The sequence below is a fragment of the Aquarana catesbeiana genome, linkage group LG03, assembly GCF_042186555.1.
Source record: "Aquarana catesbeiana isolate 2022-GZ linkage group LG03, ASM4218655v1, whole genome shotgun sequence".
Classification (NCBI taxonomy): domain Eukaryota; kingdom Metazoa; phylum Chordata; class Amphibia; order Anura; family Ranidae; genus Aquarana; species Aquarana catesbeiana.
In genome coordinates this window covers 585045772-585068356 of record NC_133326.1, presented here as the reverse complement: position 1 = coordinate 585068356, position 22585 = coordinate 585045772, and the positions used below count along the sequence as shown (strand labels likewise).

Below are 22585 nucleotides of genomic sequence, written 5' to 3'. Positions count from 1 at the left end.
GTTTTAAAAACGGCCGTTTTTTCAGGAGCAGTGATTTTAATAATGCTTAAAGTCAAACAATAAAAGTGTAATATCCCTTTAAATTTCGTACCTGGGGGGTGTCTATAGTATGCCTGTAAAGGGGCGCATGTTTCCTGTGTTTAGAACAGTCTGACAGCAAAATGACATTTTGAAGGAAAAAAATGTATTTAAAACTACCCGCGGCTATTGCATTGCCGACAATACACATAGAAGTTCATTGATAAAAACGGCATGGGAATTCCCCAAAGGGGAACCCCAAACCAAAATTTAAAAAAAAAAATGATGTGGGAGTCCTCCTAAATTCCATACCAGGCCCTTCAGGTCTGGTATGGATATTAAGGGGAACCCCGCGCCAAAAAAAAAAAAAAAAAACGGCGTGGGGTCCCCCCAAAAATCCATACCAGACCCTTATCCGAGCACGCAACCTGGCAGGCCGCAGGAAAAGAGGGGGGGACGAGAGTGCGGCCCCCCCTCCCTCCTGAACCGTACCAGGCCCTCAACATTGGGAGGGTGCTTTGGGGTAGCCCCCCAAAACACCTTGTCCCCATGTTGATGAGGACAAGGGCCTCATCCCCACAACCCTGGCCGGTGGTTGTGGGGGTCTGCGGGCGGGAGGCTTATCGGAATCTGGAAGCCCCCTTTAACAAGGTGACCCCCAGATCCCGGCCCCCCCCTGTGTGAAATGGTAAGGGGGTACATAAGTACCCCTACCATTTCACGAAAAAAGTGTCAAAAATGTTAAAAATGACAAGAGACAGTTTTTGACAATTCCTTTATTTAAATGCTTCTTCTATCTTCCTTCATCTTCTGGTTCTTCTGGCTCTTCTGGTTCTTCCTCCGGCGTTCTCGTCCAGCATCTCCTCCGCGGCGTCTTCTATCTTCTTCTCCTCGGGCCGCTCCGCACCCATGGCATGGGGGGGAGGCTCCCGCTCTTCTCTTCTTCTTTTCTTCTCTTCTTCTCTTCTTCATTTTCTTCTCCGGGCCGCTCCGCAATCCATGCTGGCATGGAGGGAGGCTCCCGCTGTGTGACGGCGCTCCTCGTCTGACAGTTCTTAAATAACGGGGGGGGGGGCACCCGGTGACCCCGCCCCACTCTGACGCACGGTGACTTGACGGGACTTCCCTGTGACGTCACGGGGAATGCCACAGGGAAGTCCCGTCATGTCCCGTGCGTCAGAGGGGGGCGGGGTCACCGGGTGGCCCCGCCCCCCGTTATTTAAGAACTGTCAGACGAGGAGCGCCGTCACACAGCGGGAGCCTCCCTCCATGCCAGCATGGATTGCGGAGCGGCCCGGAGAAGAAAATGAAGAAGAGAAGAAGAGAAGAAAAGAAGAAGAGAAGAGCGGGAGCCTCCCCCCCAATGCCATGGGTGCGGAGCGGCCCGAGGAGAAGAAGATAGAAGACGCCGCGGAGGAGATGCTGGACGAGAACGCCAGAGGAAGAACCAGAAGAGCCAGAAGAACCAGAAGATGAAGGAAGATAGAAGAAAGAAGAAGCATTTAAATAAAGGAATTGTCAAAAACTGTCTCTTGTCATTTTTAACATTTTTGACACTTTTTTCGTGAAATGGTAGGGGTATAAGTACCCCCTTACCATTTCACACAGGGGGGGGGCGGGATCTGGGGGTCACCTTGTTAAAGGGGGCTTCCAGATTCCGATAAGCCCCCCGCCCGCAGACCCCCACAACCACCGGCCAGGGTTGTGGGGATGAGGCCCTTGTCCTCATCAACATGGGGACAAGGTGTTTTGGGGGGCTACCCCAAAGCACCCTCCCAATGTTGAGGGCATGTGGCCTGGTACGGTTCAGGAGGGAGGGGGGGCCGCACTCTCGTCCCCCCCTCTTTTCCTGCGGCCTGCCAGGTTGCGTGCTCGGATAAGGGTCTGGTATGGATTTTTGGGGGGACCCCACGCCGTTTTTTTTTTTTTTTTTGGCGCGGGGTTCCCCTTAAAATCCATACCAGACTCTGGTATGGAATTTAGGGGGAACCCCACGTCATTTTTTTTTTTTAATTTTGGCCGGGGTTCCCCTTAATATCCATATCAGACCTGAAGGGCCTGGTATGGAATTTAGGGGGACTCCCACGTCATTTTTTTTTTTTAATTTTGGTTCGGGGTTCCCCTTTGGGGAATTCCCATGCCGTTTTTATCAATGAACTTCTATGTGTATTGTCGGCAATGCAATAGCCGCGGGTAGTTTTAAATGAGTTTTTTCCTTCGAAATGTCATTTTGCTGTCAGATTGTTCTAAACACGGGAAACATGCGCCCCTTTACAGGCATACTATAGACACCCCCCAGGTACGAAATTTAAAGGGATATTACACTTTTATTGATTGACTTTAAGCATTATTAAAATCACTGCTCCTGAAAAAACGGACATTTTTAAAACTTTTTTTTGCATTGATCCATGTCCCCTGGGGCAGGACCCAGGTCCCCAAACACTTTTTATGACAATAACTTGCATATTAGCCTTTAAAATTAGCACTTTTGATTTCTCCCATAGACTCTTAAAGGGTGTTCCGCGGCATTCGAATTTGCCGCGAACACCCCAAATTGTTCGCTGTTCGGCGAACTTGCGAACAGCCAATGTTCGAGTCGAACATGAGTTCGACTCGAACTCGAAGCTCATCCCTATTAGAGAGGATATGAACCCAAATAGTAAACATTTTAAAGGAACATTTAAAAATGACAAGCAGTGCCCTGAAAAATCTACTAGGAATGCATCGAATGGGTTTTTTGGTGCCGAAACCGTTACCGAAAATAAATCTTCCTTGATCCCGAAAACTGAAACCAATACCGAAACACAGATACCGAAAGTGACTGTTTTAAAAATATTTTTATACAGGAGATGGTCAGCGACTGGAGACATGGTACAGGAGATGGTCAGCGACTGGAGACATGGTACAGGAGATGGTCAGCGACTGGAGACATGGTACAGGAGATGGTCAGCGACTGGAGACATGGTACAGGAGATGGTCAGCGACTGGAGACATGGTACAGGAGATGGTCAGCGACTGGAGACATGGTACAGGAGATGGTCAGCGACTGGAGACATGGTACAGGAGATGGTCAGCGACTGGAGACATGGTACAGGAGATGGTCAGAGACTGGAGACATGGTACAGGAGATGGTCAGAGACTGGAGACATGGTACAGGAGATGGTCAGAGACTGGAGACATGGTACAGGAGATGGTCAGAGACTGGAGACATGGTACAGGAGATGGTCAGAGACTGGAGACATGGTACAGGAGATGGTCAGAGACTGGAGACATGGTACAGGAGATGGTCAGAGACTGGAGACATGGTACAGGAGATGGTCAGAGACTGGAGACATGGTACAGGAGATGGTCAGAGAGTGAGGGACCTGAGAGATCAATGCAGCCTCACCAGTGCCCGTCAGATGCAGCCAGCCAGTGTCCCCAGTAGTGCAGCCAGTGAAGGGAGAGGAGAGCTGCCGCTGCCTGTTTGGTTGCAGCGCCGGGAACATCACGGCTTTCATTTCAATAGCTGTGTGTTCCCCGCTGTGCGCCGTCACATACAGCCCCTCCCCTCCAGACACTTTGATAGACAGATCACCTGTCCCAGAATTGGATGGGTGATCTGTCTATCAAAGTGCCCAGACAAGGGGGAGGGGCTGTATGTGAGGGTGCGCAGCGGGGAACACATACAGCTATTGAAATGAAAGCTGTGATGTTCCCGGCGCTGTAATCAAACAGGCGGTGGCTCTCCTATCTTCTACGATATAGGAAGCCCCCCTGATAGGCGGCACCAGCCCCCGCCCCATTTTCTGTGCCAGTATCGGCAAGAATTCTTTCGGCTTTTTGCCGAAAGGGCCATTTTCGGACGATATGTTTCGGTGGCCGAAATTTCGTTGCATCCCTAAAATCTACCATTTGTCCAGAGTTCCTCATAAAAAAAAAAAAAAGTAGTGAGCTTCTTGTGCACAGAGTGTCAAAACTGTATATCTGCAGTGTGAGGTCATCTAAGGCCCCTTTCACATGACCGTTACATCAATTTTTCAGGCGGACCTGATCGGACGGTCTATTCACCCTTATGGACCAGCGGGTGTAGCCAGACTAGTGTTAATTTACACCCATCTACCTCCAATCCAATAAAGACAAAAACTGCCTAGATGGATCGAATTGGAGGGTAGTCGGTGTACATGGACTCCATTGTCCGCCCATAGAGCGGAGCAGGACCTGACATCTGTCTGCTCTGCTCTGCTCTAATAAGCAGACAGATCCCTCTGCTGATCAAAACATAGTCTGCCCCATGTGAAAGGGGACTAATGCCGCATACACACGATTGGAAATGCCGCCAGCAGAACTCCGATGAGAGCTTTTTTGTCGGAAAATGCGACCGTGTGTATGCTCCATCTTTCCTTTGCTGGTAGAATTCCAGCCAGCAAAAGATTGAGAGCATGTTCTCTTTTTCGGTCGGGAAAAGTTCCTATCCAAAAATGCGTTCGTCTGTATGCAATTCGGACGTGCAAAAAAATCACGCGTGCTCGGAAACAATTTGATGCATGCTCGGAAGCATTGAACTTCATTTTCTCGGCTCGTCGTAGTGTTGTACGTCACCGCATTCTGAGAACTTGTGTGACCGTGTGTATGCAAGGCAAGCTTGAGCGGAATTCCGTCGGAAAAACCATCCAAGTTTTTTCTGACGGAAATTCCGATCGTGTGTACGCGGCATAAGGCTCCTATATCTGACAGCTAGTCTGAGACATTTGAAGAGATCACTAGTAATGATTACTGTTCTTGCTCGAAAGAAAGATGGACATGTGGACCTGCGGTGCAAGCATCTCCATGCTTTGGTTTCATTTACTCTGGGAGTCTGTGCTTTCTGAACCTCTTCAGCTGCTGCTTAATATTTCCTCCAGCAGTCATCCAAAAGGCAGCTCTGACACGAGAAAGCCAAGCGCTGCTTTTTGTTCAAGATGGCCACCTCAACAAACTAATGTATTGTGGAAAGAGGCATAACAAGTAGGCAACGTGGAAAAGATCACATAGAGGAAGCCTAAAAAAACACCACCGGTGATGCTCCCAGTATGCAGTATCAGAAGGGAAACGTAGTGTGCCAAGATTTTGGGGACAAAATTCGTATGTAGTATATTCTACCACCATAAAGAAAACAGATGCAATAATTAGATTGAGTTCAACAAGACCAGAGTTCACCCTAAAGAGACAGTGAAAAAAAGAATTGGTGAGCAACAATCAATAGAAATGAATCAGGGTTCATCTTTCTGCAGTTTAGCATTGGCAAACAGAAAACATTTCTGACTTGTCGATGAGGCATGATGCACTTTGCTCTTTATCTTATTAAATAAAAAGGCACACAGGCTCAATTTACTAGGCCATAATACCTGTGCTATTCACCATAAACATTATTTTCAGACTTTATTGGCGATCACTGCTAAAACAGTGTTGAATGTAAACTGCTATGCTTGTAGCTCAGAGAATTGAACTTAAAGTCTGTAAATCAAAAGACACATAGGATGCCTCCTGAATGCTCCTTTTGAAAATGCTAGGTGCCTGGCTGATCCAAAGGCTTCAATATTTTCTAACAGACCCTAAACAAATACACAAATCAGGTGTTCTGATATTCCTAGCTACAAGCTATTTCCAAGTTAAGCAGGCCATAGACGAGTCGAAAACCGGATAAAAATTATTTTTCCGTTAGTTTTTCGCATCATTCGTGTATAAGCTGCGACATGCGATTTTCATGCCGCAATCGAAAGTAGATCTGATATGCTGAATTTTGTTTAGAAAAAAAAAAAAAAAATTATGGCACAATTGTATACACCATTTTCATTTTCGATTGACAGAACGTTCAGTTTTCGAACTGTCTATGGCTGGCCGAGTGGCCGTAGTGACTCATGGGTACAAATGAAAGAGGCAACTAGTATATATCTAGTAAGTGGTCAGCATGGAAGCCTCTCAATATAGAATTTCCTTTAAACAATGACAGTCGTGCCCTTCTTAACTACTATACAGTACTGGAAAAACAAGAGCTCCTGCAGAATCATTTAGCTGCTTGTTTTAAGGTGTCGGCAAATATCAACTGTGACAATGTCTCCAATAAAACATGGCACCCATCTTCAAATTAATCCGCGCTGAGAGCATATATTCTACAGTAAGACAATACTTAAAGTGGAAGGCCATGCTAAAACTAAAAATCCTGCATCTAAAGATACCCACGATTTAACCTTAACATATCTATCCCTGTAAAGAAAAAACTGAGTATACATAACTTTTCTGAAGCCGATCTGACCCAATCGCCAGTGGCAGAAGCTCTGCAAAGGACACGACCGACAACGGCTGTGAATTGAATGGAAAGTGACGTCACCCATAGCGTTAATAATGGGGCTTCCGCTTTCCTCCGTCTCCTCAACAGTGAAGCCGCGGCTGACAGCTCAGCGTGGGATCGGGTTCGGATCAGCTTCAGAAAAAGGTATGTATGCCGATTTTTTCTTTACAATGCTAGATGGGTTAGCGTTAGATCGTGGGTGTCTATAGATGTAGGAATTTTAGTGTTAGCATGGACTTCCACTTTAAGGAAACTTCTGCTGGGAGAAAAAAAATGGGCTGGTCGTTCTAAAAATGGTCATGTAACTTTAATACTGATGAAATGGATTCAATACCGAGTGGACACCGTATTGACGCCGTGGCTGTACGGTGACTATTTGGGGATTTTAAGACATATCTAAACCTCAAAAGAAAAAATGTAATGTATTGCAGCTAATCAGTCTTTAGATTGGGGGACTGCATTAGTCCCCCCTCTTTTCTATTTGCCTGCTAATCCTACAAAAACACATTTCCTGTCCTAGGGAAGCTACGCTCATACACTCCAATGCAGGGGGAGCCACAGTTGTCACATTAGGCTGCTCGCCGGATTTTGGACTTCAAAATGCATCGCCATTATATAAGAAGTTAGGGTCAATGGAAAATTATTAGTTTATAGAAGACAACTTGAAGGGAAGATAACATGGTTTGTTCTCTCTTTTAGTTCAGAAGTTACAAGAACACTGAATTTCTGGCAAGATCAACAGGTATATTCTGTATTTCCTGAAAATGTTCTTACGACAGAAAAATAAAAAAAAAGGACTGGCAAGCTGTACTATATGAAATGTTTGTTTTTGGGTTTAGATATCCTTTAAATCCTGGGGAAAAGAAAAAAAAAAAAAAACACAACATCCCTTGCAGTGGGGCTGGCTTCACACTGCATGAGATAAATGCATGTTTAGGTGTAGGGGACCTGAAAAAGCAGTTCTATGTACCAGATCCTCTGCTACCCTGGCAAAGGACGCTCTCCTCTTCTCCCCTACAGTCCAGAAATTGAGTGGTCTTCGGCACCCTCACATTCAATGCTGGGCTATGGACCAGGGTATAGGGGAGAAGAGGCTGAGGGGACCAGTCTAGCAGCAAGGAGGTGCCCACAGAAGCAGAGAATTTGAAAAGTATAAAAGTGCTTTTCCCGCTTCTCTAGACCTAAACAAGTATTTAATCCTTGCAGTGCAGGGCTCCTGTCCATGCAAACTGATTGCAGAGTGTATGTTAACCACACCCTGCAATCGGTTTGCATAACGCATTGTAATTTGTAGATGTAATCTAATTCTAGTGTGGACAAAAAAAAAAGGGTTTTGCACCAGTTTGGTGCAAATGCAGTGCGATGTGAGCCATACAAATCCATGGCTCAAATCGCACCCTAGACACACCACATGTAACTTGCACAGGAATGTGCTGCAATTCCTGCGCAAATTACATGCGGTGTCTCGCACCACAGCAGTGTGAACCTTGGCTGAAGCTTAACAGTGCCACTGTAGTTCATGGAGAACTACAAGCTGACAATCGCAAAGGTTGTCAGCACTTGCCATTTTCCCATACACAGAACTCCATGAATGAATGATGCGGCCAGAGCCCCAAACGGGTGCATTATTTTCATAACAGTGACAGTGGGTGCCCGGAGAAGATGCCTGCTAGCTGCCACGAAAGAAGGGGGGGGGGGCACAAGAGGCTGCAGCTGCTGGAACATGTTTCATTCTAAATAGGGGTGAACTTATCTGATAATCTTCTTATTAAATATTGGGGGGAAAAAAATTGTTATTAAACATGTGTCTAGAAATAAATTATAAGGAAAGATTTATGGATCCGCATGTGAAAGGGGCCAAATACTTCTGTTGGGTGTAACATCATGTGCCAGGACAGCTTTTTAGCCACAAATTATCATTAGTCTGAGCTTCTGAAGCATGCCTATAATAAAATCTATTTATTTTGGTAAGAATTTCTCAAAAAGTTTTGAAAACAGGTCATCATATACCATGAATGGTATGCATGATTTTGCGGCAAAGATTATTTTTCTTCATCTAATATGACTGCAGCCAATTTTTCTTTTTCCCTTTCTAAAATAAATTTTGGTGAGAATGCAGACTTCGTTTCCTATGAACTAGAAGCAACACCAGTTCCTCAAAACCCAAGTGATGTCTCACCACGTCAGATGCAGCCTTCCACAATCACAAGTGGACAGGTCACTGTGTCCTGTAGAGTTATGTCCTACAGTACTTTGTACTGATATGCACAATCTATGGATCCGATTATCTACAGTTAGTAAGGAACGATCTGGCTCACATATTTGCCGATACAAAGTAAAGCACAATTCTTCAATCATAACCGTCAATATTTTTTGAAGTGCCTACAAAGGACTTGTGCTCAAAAAAAAAAAAAAAAAAAAAAAAAGGGAAGCGAAGGGCAAAGGAATAAGTCACAAATGTGACAATAGTGAGATCTGACAACCCCAAACTGTGAAAAGAGACTGGGGAAGTCATACTGAACACTCTACCACTCATTTCTCCACAATTCACAAGTCAATAATAAAATGGTCAGATCGGAATCTTCTGTCTGTGGAGATGAAGTGACAAATGTTATTTAACCACCCACCAGAACACAGCTTACGTTTTAGAAGGCCATACATGGAACAAATTTCTCCAGTTCGTAAGGAACTGGACAAAAATTCGAGCCACGGGTGGCCCTGTTGGCACCCTTTCACCCGTTATCCTTGCATATGAAAATTGAAGGAGCAACACAGAAAATAGTTGGCAAAACAGCGACTACGTCCAATCGGATGTAGAAGCATGGCTAGTGACAGCTGCCGACTGTCAGAATACAATAGCCACAAGGGAGACTCCTTCATCCATGCTATTTAGCATGGATGAGGGAATCGATAGATTTATCTCGTTTAGCCCATGGGGCTGAACAAGAACACTTTACAGCGTATGGCCAGCTTCAAACTCACTGATATAAAGCAGAGAAAGTTAGATACTAGGCAGTGGTATCGTAAAATATCCAGTCAGATCATAAAGACTACTTAAAGTCTTGAAAGTCTCCTAAAAGCCTAACTCCAGGATTTTTTTTTTCTTTTTAAATACACCCTTGTAGTGGGTGCAACCCCCCCCCCCCCCTTTCAAGTTGCTAAATCAATAGAGACATCTGATAAAGATCATATTCGGTCTCCAACAAATCATGACCTCATTCTGTTTAATATTGTGTCAAACATGGTCAGATGGAAATATAGATATAATTATTGGGGTTGAGGAAGCGTCTGCTGAAGCTTAATAAACACTTCTTCAACACACCCCTCGGGCACTATGATTGCTTATGTTAATTCTGAAAAGATTGCTACAATTTGCAGCTGCAGCTCTCATCTCTATGAAATCTATGAAGAAGAGACGCCAAGTCATTTATGAGGGCCAGTGACTCAGATCTATCAGAACATACTTTCTCTGCGCAGAACCAAAGACCAAATGAACTTTGCTAAGTACTCTTTATGTTTAATCCCATTTATTTTACGGTTGCCAAAATGTCTGTTTGGACAAAAATTTGCACCGTTTTACTTTTCATTAAAACAATATCTTAACTCGTTAAGCAGAATCTAGAAGGTTGATTTAGGCTCCATGCACACTACTTTAGGCTATTGGCATTTTTTGAGCTTCAGCTTCTAGGAGCAGAAAAAAATTCATGTTTTTTGGGGCGTTTCTTGGAGTGTTTTTCCAGCAGAAAAATATGCTGAATGCTCCTAAAAGCTTTTTTTGAGCTTTTTTTTTTTCTTCATGTACTGCAAAAAACACAAATACAATGCTAATGCTCCTAACAGCTACTAAAATGCAATTCGAAGCTGGCACAAAAATGCTATTATCAGCATTTTTCTGGCACTTTTTTAGCCAATAGTATGTGCATGGAGCCTTACTAAAACTGGAGAGTGCAAAATCTGATGCAGCTTTGCATAGAAACCAATCAGCTTCAAGGTTTTTTTGTTAAAGCTTAATTGAACAAGCTGGTGTTAGAAGTCGATTGGCTACCATGCACAGCTGCACCAGGTTTTCTCCAGTTTTAGTAAATCAACCCCCTTAAGTCCTCTAAGAGCCCTTTCACACTGGGGCGGCGTCGGTGGTAAAACGCTGCTATTATTAGCAGCGTTTTGCCGTCGGTATGCGGCCGCTAGCGGGGCGGTTTTACCCCCCGCTAGCGGCCGAGAAAGGGTTAAATACCACTGCAAGGCGCCTCTGCAGAAGCGCTTTGCCGGCGGTATAGCCGCGCCGTCCCATTGATTTCAATGGGCAGGAGTGGTGAAGGAGCGGTATACACACGGCTCCTTCACCGCTCCGAAGATGCTGCTGGCAGGACTTTTTTTACCGTCCTGCCAGCACATCGCTCCAGTGTGAAAGCCCTCGGGGCTTTCACACTGGAATGAAAGTAGCGGCACTTTCGGGTCGGTTTGCAGGCGCTATTATTAGCGCAATAGCGCCTGCAAACCGCCCAGTGTGAAAGGGCTCTTAGGCCCCTTTCACACGGGCTTTCCGATCAGGTTCGCCTGTCATTTTTGCAGGCAGACCTGATCGGACACTCCATTCACCTCTATGGAGCAGCGCATGTCAGCGGTGACATGTGCGCTAACACACCCCTGCTATCAGATCCTCTCTGTGAAATCCAGACGGATGGTGACATTCCTGTCTGGGTATGGCAGCAAGTATCACGCAAAAGAAAGAATTTCCCCAGGGGGTTTTTTAAGCAGCAAAACATAAGGTAATAATATAAGAATTGAGCAGATCAAAAATTCAGGATAAATTGAAATAAGCAATAGGTTTATTATAAAAATACAAACTCTGGTTCACGTTTAACAAACAACAACATAAACATCACTCATGGCCAAAAGGCCGCCAGGAGAACATATATCCAGTTACATATACAAAATTCTTATCCACATGAATACCCAAATGCATTTCGACCCATTCTGGTCTTCTTCCCCTCTGGGGATCTCGGGAATGTCGGCATTACACATTAGATGAAGTTAGCACTAGGTGCCTTGCCCCCCTCCTCTCCTCCTGTTCCAAGTGTGTGGCCCCTTGCAAGTATCGTGGATCTGCCTGGAGGGCGCAGAGTGGGTATGCGTGATCATTGGGATCTCTGAACTTGAATGTTTTTAACAACCTGGTTTGTGTAGTGCATCCTCACTTTATCATCCACTCAATGAATCTAAATCCCCCTGAAGAAGACCAGAATGGGTCGAAATGCATTGGGGTATTCACATGGATAAGAATTTTGTATACGTAACTGGATATATGTTCTCCTAGAGGCCTTTTGGCCATGAGTGATGTTTATGTTGTTGTTTGTTAAACGTGAACCAGAGTTTGTATTTTTTATAATAAACCTATTGCTTATTTCAATTTATCCTGAATTTATGATCTGCTCCATTCTTATAAATCATTACCTCATGTTTTGCTGCTTAAAAAAAAAACCCTGAGGAAATTCTCAATTCTTTTTTGCATTCTTTTTCTGGGTTGTGCAGCCCCGGGTACTCTCACATATGTGTTTTTTCTAGTTTTTCAAGCGTCACCAGCATTTCTTCAAAGTCAGAATTGCAGCTGCAAATGCTGTGAATGATATGTGTTTCAGTTAAAACACAAAACTGTGGCTACAGTGTGTGTGTGTGTGTGTGTGTGTGTGTGTGTGTGTGTGTGTGTGTGTGTGTGTGTGTGTGTGTGTAAAGGGTTAACTGCAGAGGTAATCTGTCCCAGGGGCCATTCACTCTCAGTCTGCTAGTGCTTAGATTGATGTCCTGTGAGCTGGAAAATCTTTGTGCAGGATGAGTGAGGCTAAGGGTGTTATACATCACAACCAGTATTGTCTATATGCTCTCTGTTGATGACCTTTTCTGGATTACTGACTCACTAGGTCATGCTCTGCATGGTGCCTCTGCGTCAAGCTGGCCTCCGATGATAACTGGTCGGGTAATAAACAATTAGAGAGGTCTAGAAAGTACAGATGCACAAAAGAAATGAATGAAGCAGGAGATCCTTGCACCACAGGTTCTACAGGTTTCTCTCCAGCAAGTCCTCAGCATAACGGCGTGCAGCATGTCCAAGTCTCACTCCAATTCTCATGCAACTATTATTCAGAGGCTGCAGCGCCTTATATAACCCCAAACCGCAGTTATGCAGCTGTTTGATGTCAGGAGTGCCTAGGTACCAACATGCCAGAACGACGCCACTACCTTTTTCAGAAGGAATTCAAAGACAAAAAGTAATTATTCAGGATAGTGATTTGGGACTATTCACATCTTAGCCATGTGTCACGCTGCATTAAGGCAGACATTTCACTTTGAAAAGGCCGACCACACACCACAATACAGACAAAAATGGACGTCATTTTTTCATGATCCACCACAGCACACGCGTGTTGGGATGCAAGTTGTCAACTACTACACTAAAGTGTTCAGTCGCAATTGAAAATAAGTACTGCAACACACTACACACCAACATGTGCTTTGCAGTAACACACGTTTTACCACACGTAACTGCAATTTACAGCTGTGAATGGGTCCATCTACCAATTACTGGCATTTCAAAGACTAAAACGCTTGAAACAAATGACACACATAGCTGTTTTAGTTTGGTCGGACCGATTAGTCATGGTTACCGAATAAACGTCATTCTATGTGTGTTTTTCCTAAAGTTTTTTTTTTTTTTTTACACTTCTATGACATAAGACATGACAGTTCTTAAATATTCCATCCTCACCTCTGATATGTTTACTGCTGACAGTTTTTCATACTCTTCTTTTGCCAGCATAGCTCTACATCCTAGATGATGTCACTTGTCTTTCAAAGGCCTGCTGCACAAGGTTATTTTTGAATCATGGCCTGTAAACAGAACTCAAAAAAAGGTCTAAATTTTAAGGTGTTTAAATTGTCCACAGTTCGCCTGAACATGCCAAAGACTGCCTAAAACCCCAATGAAGTCAATGATGAAATTTGAGTGGGCTGCGCACGTTGCACTTCTGCCGCTAAATGTTAGATTCCAGGATGCAGCAATACAGGGCAACGTCACTGAAAAAACTGGCGTCGTCCAAGATTCTGAGCAGTAACTAAAGGCCCGTACACGATACGAAAATCACAAGTAAAATTTCATCCGACCTGACGATTTTTGGATCGTTAGTATGGTGCTTTTGACACCCGATGCTTTGTCTGACAAAAGCTGACTATAAAATGTTTGTCGTACGTGAACTCAACATCCAGTTTTTGTTTACTCTACAAAAAAAAATAAATAAATTAGTTTTTTTTTGTAAAAAAAAAAAAAAAAAAAAAAAAATAATATATCCATCTATAATTATATCTATCTATCTATCTATCTATCTATCTATCTATCTATCTATCTATCTCAAGACTGCGCATGCTCAGAGACGAAAGAATACAGACAAAACTATTCAGCAAATTACGTCACTTCTGACGTTGTATTCTGTCGTACGATAATATTCGTATGGCGCGTAACCTCTTCACTTTCGACATGAGACTAACATGCCACAAAAAACGGACGAACAGTCGTCTGAACGTGTGTACAAGGCTTAAAGTGGTTGTAAACCCTCTGGGACCACTTTAACCTACAGGTAAGCCTAGATTAAGGCTTACCTGTAGGTGCTTGAAACATCTCCTAGACCTACACGGTCTAGGGGATATTTGCAAATCGCCATATGGCGGCTTCTTCTGCGCATGCGCCGGCGTTAGAAGGGGTACGATGTGCCGTTGCTAGCTCGGGTCATGCCATGACTGCCGGCTCCCGCGCAGAAGTGACATCACAAGACTATGGCCAGTCACAGAGCCAGGGTTTATTTCCTCTTTAACTCAACAGAGTCAGGGTCCATCTTTTACTGGAAGTGCAGTGTGTACAGATTGGTGAGCGAAACAACGTACATGTATATACCATGATTTACTGCTGCGAACACTTAGGCGCCTTTCACACAGACGGCAATTTTGCCGCAGTTAAAAGCATGTTTTTTTCCTGTGAAATTCAAGACTCCAGGCACTGCGATCAGCTGCATTTGCACAGTGCGATTAGCTGCGGTTGCGTTTAGCTGCGGCATTCCATTTCCATGGCAACCCAACAGGGTACCGACTCGCACTGTTTGGTATGAATCTTGAGAGAGAACTCCACGCCAAATTTTAAATAAAAAACCGGCGTGGGTTCCCCCCAAAATCCATACCAGACCCTTATCCGAGCACGGAGCCCGGTCGGTCAGGAAAGGGGTGGGGACGGGCGAGCGCCCCCCCCCTCCTGAACCGTACCAGGCCGCATGCCCTTAACATAGGGGGGTGGGTGCTTTGGGGGAGGGGGGGCCCGCAGGGCCCCCTCTCCCCCAAAGCACCTTGTCCCCATGTTGTTGGGGTCTGCGGGCAGGGGGCTTATCGGAATCCGGGAGCCCCCTTTAACCCTATGGTACCCCTACCCATTCACCTAGGGAAAAAAGTGTCAATAAAAAAAACACACTACAATTTTTTTAAGTAATTTATTAGACAGCTCCGGGGGTCTTCTTCCGACTTCGGGGGTCTCTCGGGCGTCGGGATCTTCTGCCGTTCTTTTACTAGCGGTGGCCTGGACTTCTGCCTTCTTGTCTTCTTCCAATGTTGACACGACGCTCTCTCCAGCTGGAATGCTCTCTGAGCGCTCCTCTATGACTTATATAGGCGGTGACCACGCCCCCTTATGACATCACAGTCCCAGCATGCCCAGAGACTGACGTCATAAGGGGGCGGGGTCACCGCCTATATAAGTCATAGCAGAGCGCTCTGAGAGCATTCCAGCTGGAGAGAGCGTCATGTCAACATCTGAAGAAGAGAAGAGGGAAGAAGACAAGAAGGCAGAAGTCCAGGCCACCGCTAGCAAAAGAGCGGCAGAAGATAGCGGAGGAGCCAGCAGAAAATCGGGACGCCGGAGAGACCCATGAAGTCGGAAGAAGACCCCCGAAGCGGTCTAATAAATTACTTTAAAAAAAAAACTGTAGTGTGTTTTTTTTTTTTTTTTTATTGACACTTTTCCCCTAGGTGAATGGGTAGGGGTACCATGTACCCCATACTCATTCACATAGGGTGGGGGGCCGGGATCTGGGGGCCCTCTTATTAAAAGGGGGTTCCCGGATTTCGATAAGCCCCACGCCCGCAGACCCCGACAACCAACGGCCAGGGTTGTCGGGAAGAGGCCCTTGTCCTCATCAACATGGGGACAAGGTGCTTTGGGGTGGGGGGGCCCGCAGGCGTAGGGGGTTCCCCTAAAAATCCATACCAGACCGAAGGGCTTGGTATGCCCCTGAGGGAGAACCCACGCCAGTTTTTTTTATTTAAAATTTGGCGTGGAGTTCCCCCTCAAGATTCATACTAAACAGTGTCGGGCATTAGCAGGGATCCGAGTTGGATCCCCGTGCTTGTCGCTCATCGGAAAAGGAAAAATAATTTTTCCTTTCCCGATGAGCAGCTCGGCGCTGTTATCCGCAGCTGACACAGTACACTGCGATTACCTGCGGCTAAATCGCTTCTGGACACAGTCAATTCTATTTTTTATATCCGCACGGAACCGCATGCATCTAAATCACAGGTAAACGCAGTGTGTGAATGGGGCCATAGGAAAGCATTGTGTGCTTTTAGCTGCGGTAGAAAATTAGAAAATCCGCAGCTAAAAGCATAATTCTATCCGTCCGTGTGAAAGGGGCCTTATAAAGTTTATTTTAAAAGCTGGTAAGTAAGAGTGTTTTTTTGTTTTTTTTAAAGGATTTTTAATTTGGGGGTGTGTGTGTGTTTTTTCTTTTTTGCTTTTAGCTCTTTCTGGGAATAGGTAAGGGGGTACTAACGCAATCCCGGTATTCCCTCCACTGGAAGGAGATATAGATAAGTTCAACAAAGCATACAGTTTATCTTTGCAATACATGCAGTTTATCAATATTTTATCCCCTTAAAGACCTTACAAGTAAAGCAAATTGCCCGTTGATCTGACAGAAATGCACTCAGCTCCTAATTTTCAATTTAAGACTGACAACACTGACTGTGGACCTCTAGACTTAAAAATCACAAGAAATGGTGTCAGCCCTGCCATTGGTTTTTTGTTAAGCTACTTCCCCTCTCTACACCTCTACAACATAGGAGAAAATTGGTCTGTAGTACATAAGAACTGGGAGTACTCCTTGAAATAACCCAGGAAATGAGGACAACTAAGTCTTGGTTCACACCCATGCATTTTTTTTAATGTGTTTTTAGTTTTTCAAAAACACACTACAGTCCATTTAAAAAAGTCAAAAAAGTGTATTGAAAAAACGCACCTGGGAGTATGCATGAACTGCAACCTGCATGTGTGAACCAAGCCTGAATTTCTAGGAACATCAACAGGTATTTTTGCACTTATTGAACTGATTTAATAAAACACTTAATGGTAGAACAGACAGTTTACTGTGTTTTTTTTTTTCTTCCTCTAAACGCCCCTCCATGTTCATGCACACATAGGCGTTTAGAGATAGGCGCATTTATGAGCAGGAAAAAACCCAATGCCAGGGCATCCAGAAACAGCAGGCGTTTTGGCAGAAAGAAAACGCTTGATGTGTGTAAACGCATCTAAAACACGCACTAACGCTAGGCGTGTCAAGCATTTGACTGTTAATTTGTTTCATTGGCAAGAATAAATTATTATTATAGCCCATGAAACAAACACCTAAGTGTTTGACGCGCCTAGACGCATTTACACGCATCAAGTGTTTTTTCTCGTATTCTGCAACCGTGAAATTCAGACTTCATAGAAGTAGGCAAACTAAGCAACATGGATTTTTTTTTTTTAACACAACTCTTGTGTTCTGTGTGGATTGCAAGCTTAAATACTTGGGATTTCCATGGCAACGAGCAAAAGCTTTGGCAAAGAGTATACCTCCAGAACATATGGAAGAATAAGGAACAAGACAGGTAATACATTCATTTACAAAAATGCTCTTGTGCTTAGCTCTTTGGCAAGAAGGCAGAATGAGGTGAAAAAAAATAAATTCTAAACAAACTGATTAGGTTTCTAGTTAACAAGATTCAAAAGTATTAATAGGTATTATAGTGGCCATACTGGGTAATAATAATAGACTAAATACTGTGTAGCGCCCTGGTCCTAAACAGGGCTGCTAATAAATCTAGTTGTGCTAGGTGGTAATTAACTTGGCTTTGGTAGGTTGATCCACTGATTCCGGGCCCAAGTCTGAGTTTGGGGTAGTCTCTCTTCTGTCTATAGGTGGCACTGTTGCTTTAGGCATTAGAATGATGGATTATCATAAATTCAAGTAATGGGTAACTAGGTTGTCTCAGCCAATCAGCAGGAGTTTCTTTGACTGCTGTGTATGCTGGGATAGGCTTTGTATTTGGGAGGAGTCAGGTGATCTGGGTTCTTCCCACGCGAGGCTGCGGCCTGGGTGGGTGTGTGTTAAGAAGCTCCTGGTTGCTAGGCCTGAAGCCTGAGGCCTATCCAGGAGGCATGCTGGCTGCTAGGTTCACTTAAGGCCTATCCAGCAGTTCAGGGTTCCATAAAAAAGGAGCAGCCAAGGTTAAACCCAAAGCCTGGGGTGGAACTGCATGCGTTAGAGGCTCGGCCTGAGGGGAGCCTGATCGTGTCAGGGGTAAAGGAGAAGCGGTTGCCACTAAGGGACGACCACTTCTGTTAAAGGAGGCAAGTTTGGAAGGGATGAAGTTCTGAAGGAGTACCAGAGCAGACTAGTCGGGGACATTGAAGTAGTGGGAAAGCTTCAGTGGAGGCTCATCCAGGAAGGCAGCAGGTAGCTGAGTAAAGCTTGAAGGAGTACAGCGGGTAGCTGTAAGTAAAGCTTGAAGATAAAGTATAGCGGTCAGCTGTGGGTGAAGCTCGGGAATCCAGCAGGTAGCTGAGAGTCCAGGTCTAGTGAAAGACAGCTTGCTGAGCTTAAGGATCTACAGTAGGCTACTGTGAGAGAATTTGTTGCCATAGGAGACAGCGGTTGCTACCAGATACAGATTGCTGCATTCAGCTTAAAGTCCCTCGTTCTGTATTGCCGTCTGCCTAGTTCTACTTTTGTCTGCAGAGTTTGCCTTAATTGCTATTGCATTTGCCTAAGGGTGTCCGGTGCCCTAAACCCTCTCTCCCCACTGTTCCTGTTAAGAGAAATAAAACTCTTTGTTCATTTTTACAAAAAGTTACTGGCGCCCAATCTTTCCATCTTGCACTACACCCACTATGCCTAGTAACCTGCACCCTTAGACTCGATTCACACAGGGGCAACACGACTTCAACGCGACTTTGCAACGCGACTTCAACCCGACTTCAACACGACTTGTGGATCCGACTTTCAATGAACGGGGATCCGACTTGGATCCCCGCCACTGTGTTTGGTATGAATCTTTAGGGGGAACTCCGCGCCAAATTTTAAATAAAAATCCGGCATGGGTTCCCCCCCCAGGGGCATACCAGGCCCTTGGGTCCGGTATGGATCTTGAGGGGAACCCCCCCTACGCCGAAAGGACGGCGTGGGGGGTCCCCCCAATCCATACCAGACCCTTATCCGAGCACGCAGCCCGGCCGGACAGGAATGGGGGTGGGGACGAGCGAGCGCCCCCCCCCTCCTGAACCGTACCAGGCCGCATGCCCTCAACATGGGGGGGTTGGTGCCTTGGGGGAGGGGGGCGCGCTGCGGCCCCCCCACCCCAAAGCACCTTGTCCCCATGTTGATGAGGACAAGGGCCTCTTCCCGACAACCCTGGCCGTTGGTTGTCGGGGTCTGCGGGCGGGGGGCTTATCGGAATCTGGGAGCCCCCTTTAATAAGGGGGCCCCCAGATCCCGGCCCCCCACCCTATGTGAATGAGTATGGGGTACATGGTACCCCTACCCATTCACCTAGGGGAAAAAAGCGTCAATAAAACAAACAGTACACAGGTTTTTTAAAATAATTTATTAGGCAGCTCCGGGATCTTCTTCCGACTTCGGGGGTCCTCTTCCGACTTCGGGGGTCTCTCCGCCGTCTCCTCCCGGTGTCCGCATCTTCTGCCGGCTCCTCCGCTATCTTCTGCAGCTCAATTGCTAGTGGTGGTCCGGACTTCTGCCTTCTTCTTTTCTTCCAGAGATGTTGACACGACGCTCTCTCCAGCTGGAATGGTCTCTGAACGCTCCGCAACGGACTTATATAGGCGGTGACCCCGCCCCCTTATGAGGTCACTGTCCCAGGGCATGCTGGGGCTGTGCCGTCATAAGGGGGCGTGGTCATCACCCGGTGACCACGCCTCCTAAAACGTCACAGACCCAGCATGCCCAGGGACTGTGACGGCATAAGGGGGCGGGGTCACCGCCTATATAAGTCCCTTGCAGAGCGAACAGAAACCATTCTGGCTGGGGAGAGCGTCGTGTCAACATCTCTGGAAGAGAAGAGGGAAGAAGATGATCCAGAGGTCCGGACCACCGCTGGCAAAAGAGCGCCAGAAGATAGCGGTGGAGCCGGCAGAAGATGCGGACACCGGGAGAAGACGCCGGAGAGACCCCCGGAGCCGGAAGAAGATCCCGGAGCTGCCTAATAAATTATTTTAAATACCTGTGTACTGTGTTTTTTATTGACGCTTTTTTCCCTAGGTGAATGGGTAGGGGTACCATGTACCCCATACCTATTCACATAGGGTGGGGGGCCGGGATCTGGGGGCCCCCTTATTAAAGGGGGCTCCCAGATTCCGATAAGCCCCCCGCCCGCAGACCCCGACAACCAACGGCCAGGGTTGTCGGGAAGAGGCCCTTGTCCTCATCAACATGGGGACAAGGTGCTTTGGGGTGGGGGGGGCCGCAGCGCGCCCCCCTCCCCCAAGGCACCAAACCCCCCATGTTGAGGGCATGCGGCCTGGTACGGTTCAGGGGGGGGGGGGGGCGCTCGCTCGTCCCCACCCCCATTCCTGTCCGGCCGGGCTGCGTGCTCGGATAAGGGTCTGGTATGGATTGGGGGGGACCCCCCACGCCGTTTTTTTGGCGTAGGGGGTTCTCCTCAAGGTCCATACCAGACCCAAGGGCCTGGTATGCCCCTGGAGGGGGAACCCATGCCGGATTTTTATTTAAAATTTGGCGCGGAGTTCCCCTCAAGATCATTTGAGCACAAGTCGCATGCCGAAGTCGGATCATGCGAGACGGCGATCCGACTTCAATGATAGTCAATAGGCTGAAGTCGGATCAAAGTAGTACAGGGAGTACGCTCTGGAGTCGGAGCGACTTCAGTAGTGTCTATTAAGACGCTAGCGTTAACTCCCATTGAAACTATTTCTGGAGCGACTTGGGGCGACTTGAGGACGTACAAGTCGGATCCCAAGTCGCCCCAGTGTGAACCGAGCCTTAGGAGAAATGTCAGTTCTCCCTGGCTCTGGGGGTCACAAATAGGGCCTTGGAAGTCAGGGAGACCGCTACAACTGGAGTCTTAAGTCTTTCCATCGAGCGATGGCATTGAGGATGCCAAGCATTCCCACTGGCAACCATCTGCCCCTTAAAGTGGCTAAGAATTAGCTACTTCTGTCAACCAAGTACCCCTTTGTGTGCCTTTTGAAGAACCTATGAAGCCTGACAAATGCAAAAGTAAAGCCTTATTTATTATGCCAATTCAAACTCCAAAATTTAGTGCTAAATACACTACTGAAATAAACATACATGGCCTGTTTTATCAGCCAATAGATCGAGAATTTTCTACACCCAGTTGTGTGATCCAGACACTGGACATCTCAGCAGACTATACTGCAGCTGAGCAATATATTCAGGTCTACAGCCATGGCCAAAAGTTTTGAGAATGACACAAATTATTACATTTTTACAAAGTCTGCTGCCTCAGTTTTTATATTGGCAATTTGCATATACGCCAGAATGTTATGAAGAGTGATCAATCAGATGACTTGCAATGAATTGCAAAATCCCTCTTTGCCATGAAAATGAACTTGATCCCCCCAAAAAAACATTTTCACTGCATTTCAAGCCTACCGCAAAAAAGGATCAGCTGACATGTCAGTGATTCTCTTGTTAACACAGGTCAGTGTTGACGAGGACAGGTCTGGGAATCACTCTTTAATGCTGATTGAGTTAGAACAGTGGTCTCCAGATGTGACCCTTTGCTTGCCCTTATCTGGCCCTTGGGGCACTATACCAGCAACTGACACCAATGATGGGGCACCATTCTCCCCCCCCGACTAACACCATCAATGAAATAATTGTTCTTCCTCTGTTGACCATAATTACCTGCAAGGAAATGTGTGCAGTCATCATTGCTTTGCACAAAAAGGGATTCACAGGCAAGGATATTGCTGCTAATAAGATTGCACTTAAATCAACCAACCAATTATCGGATCATCAAGAACTTCAAGGAAAGAGGTGCAATTGTTGTAAAAAAGGCTTCAGGGCACCCAAGAAAGTCCAGCAAGTGCCAGGACCGTCTCCTACAGTTGATTCAGCTGTTAGGTTAGGGAACCACCAGTGCAGAGCTTACTCAGGAATGGCAGCAGGCAGGTGTGAGTGCGTCTGCGAGGCGAAGACTTTTGGAGGATGACCTGGTGTCAAGAAGGGCAGCAGAGAAAGCACTTCTCTCCAGGCAAAACAAACATCGGGGACAGACTGATATTCTGCAAAAGGTACAGGGACTGGACTGCTGAGGACTGGGGTAAAGTCATATTCTCTGATTAATCCCCTATCCAATTGTTTGGGGCATCTGCAAAAAAAAAAAACTTTGTCTGGAGAAGAAAAGGCGAGTGCGCTCAAAAATTTTGGCTATGGCTGTAGGTACCACCCATGTCAGTGGTTGGACAATGATGGAGAAGCAACCCTCTTTCATCCTAAATCTAACTAAACCCCCCCCCCACAGCACAGCACTTATGCTGACAAAACTGTCCAAAAAAAAAAAAATTATACACACACGTATACTGTATACACACACTGTATTTATTGACGTATAACCAGCACTATTTCACCCTGAAAATCGGGTTCAAATAGCGTGTTATACGCCAATACTTCAATTTTAGCTGCCTCAGAGGGGACAGGCAGGGGGGGGGGGGGGGGGCGGGATTAGCGCTGTCAGATTGCATACAGTGAGAATCTCCTGTTTACTTGGTGGCCTCTGTAATATGAAGTCCCGTTTCCTGGGCTGCCATTGACCACTGTTCCGTCTCTAATAGGAGATTCTCACTGTATGTAATCTGTCGGCGCTCCTCCCGCCCCCCTCCCTGTCACCTCTAGGCTGCAGATGGGCAAT

General features: G+C 46.1%; 1 protein-coding gene across 6 annotated transcripts in view; it reads right to left on the bottom strand.

Annotated features, from left to right (window-relative positions):
* Positions 1 to 22585, bottom strand: part of AAK1 (AP2 associated kinase 1) — a 214619-nt gene that overhangs the window by 175383 nt on the left and 16651 nt on the right. The window lies entirely within an intron of this gene.